At 39.8% G+C, this 2,008-nt stretch overlaps 1 pseudogene; it reads left to right on the forward strand.

The window, feature by feature from the left end:
* The first annotated feature begins 476 nt into the window (after nt 1-476).
* The window catches only part of LOC112025845 (laccase-14-like), a 14,763-nt pseudogene continuing 13,231 nt past the window's right edge, over nt 477-2,008 (forward strand).

The following is a 2,008-nucleotide window of genomic DNA, read 5'->3' on the forward strand; positions in this document are numbered from 1 at the left end:
TCTTGCTGCACGCATCCTCGGGCGGGGAGAAGGATTTTGACATCCTCGGCCTTACCCCCCCTGGTCAGTACTGGGGTCTATTAATCTGCTCAAGGCACGTCGCTGACATTTCGGAGCATGTAACGTGCTCATCATTAAATTCAGGCGGCTCTGTGCTCCCCACGTCTAATGAGGCGTTATCCATCCAACGGTGGAGGTTCGTCTCGCATTTATGGGCGGGAAAACTCGCATGGTTCCTCGATTTAGGGTATAAATACCCGTACGAACTGCTTCTTCCTGTTTCCCATTTGTAATCAAGAATTCTCGTGCACCCCTCCTGAGTTCAGCCACACTCTCACTAGCACCTCCAGCACAAAAAGCCTGTCTGAGGAGCTCTTCCTCCTTTCAGTAAGTCGCTCTATCCCTTTCTAAGCTCTCTCTCTACTCTTTCTTCTACTTCGCCTGTTCTTTCTTAGTTCATTTAGGTGTCAACCGGGATGGGTAGGTTTAAGAAATACGTCGATACTGAGGAGGCGATGGAGAAATTCATCACCGACTACCGAATTCCCGGCAATGTAGGTCTGAGATATTGTGAGGACGGGGATTGGCGCATACACAAACAGGAGGGCGAGGTGGTAATTCCCATTGTCGCCTTCCTTGAAGGGGGGATGACGATCCCCATGGGGCCGGTGATGAGGGATTATGTCACGACCCAAACCTGTACTTCAGGATTTAGAGCATGACCGGCATGTTAATATCAAGTTTACCTCAACATTAACACGAACCAACCTGATCTGAAAGTGCTTATCAAGAATTTATTTCTTGAATTCCTGCTTATTTCCTAACATAAAACCATAATATACAAAAATGATGAAAACCTGAAATTTCATTTCCTTTGAACTTGGAAAGATTTCCACTTGACTAAAATGTCAGGTATTCATGCAAATATTACATAGCTAAACGTTTAGCAAACTCTTATTACAAACCTAACCCCAAAGACATACAATCGGGGTTTAAAACAAACTAAGATACTGAATTACATCTGTGCTCAAGAATCAAGTACATCTTGATTCATCCTATACACAAAAGAGCTAACTACTGTACAACAAAAACTAACTATACATTCTAAGAAACGAGAAAACCCCGAATCCTTGCCACCTCTAATACTCTCGCTGCTTCCAGGAAGAACCTGTGCACTGAAATATAAAAGGGTGAGCTGCGAAGCCCAGTAAGGTTTTTAAGCTCCATGGGCCCTTGATAAGAATGCATGTAAATCATATATTTTATGGATATGCCAACTTTGATAAAATAGTCTTCCTACTGTTCTTATTATTCATAAAATAATTTTTGAGCTTTTAGATGAACATACTTCATTTTCCTTTCATATAAATATAAAAGGACATAATAAGGAATGAAACCATAGTTCAGTAACCTTATCTTTGAATAGACTATAAATACTTTATCATAACTTCTCATTAAACTTATAACACATTTAATATACCTTTCTTATCGTCATACCCTTCTTATAATTTCCAAATAGCTCAATAGCTCATTTATAATACATATTAGTTAATCCAATTGTAAGTCTGTCACAACTTTGGGAGGCTTCCAGCACAGAGTGCCAGGCATCCAGCATTCCCCACAATGCTAGGTCATTCCGGAATCATATCATAATACATCTTTTCAACCATGGGGGTAGGTTGACATCCTCCACAAGTTGGTTGTTACCAACAAGGGCGGGTACAGCAGAGCCAGTCCCACTTATAATGGCCAAACAGAATTTCCATGGAAATGCCAGTACTATAACCCCTACTGGCTGAGTTCAGATCATAACAATGGAATAACCGTAAATTATATTTTTCTGATAACCTTGCTTTTACATAAACGTTTCACAACAGTAGCATATCCACTTCATTCTTAAATATCATGTTCGTGATATAAATAATAGCATCAATATGCTAAAATTATTATGTATATAAGATTGAACAACTCACGAACACATAGTTTACTTAACTCATGCTTATACGTA

Source organism: Quercus suber, unplaced genomic scaffold (assembly GCF_002906115.3).
Source record: "Quercus suber isolate HL8 unplaced genomic scaffold, Cork oak 2.0 scaffold_31, whole genome shotgun sequence".
Taxonomy (NCBI): domain Eukaryota; kingdom Viridiplantae; phylum Streptophyta; class Magnoliopsida; order Fagales; family Fagaceae; genus Quercus; species Quercus suber.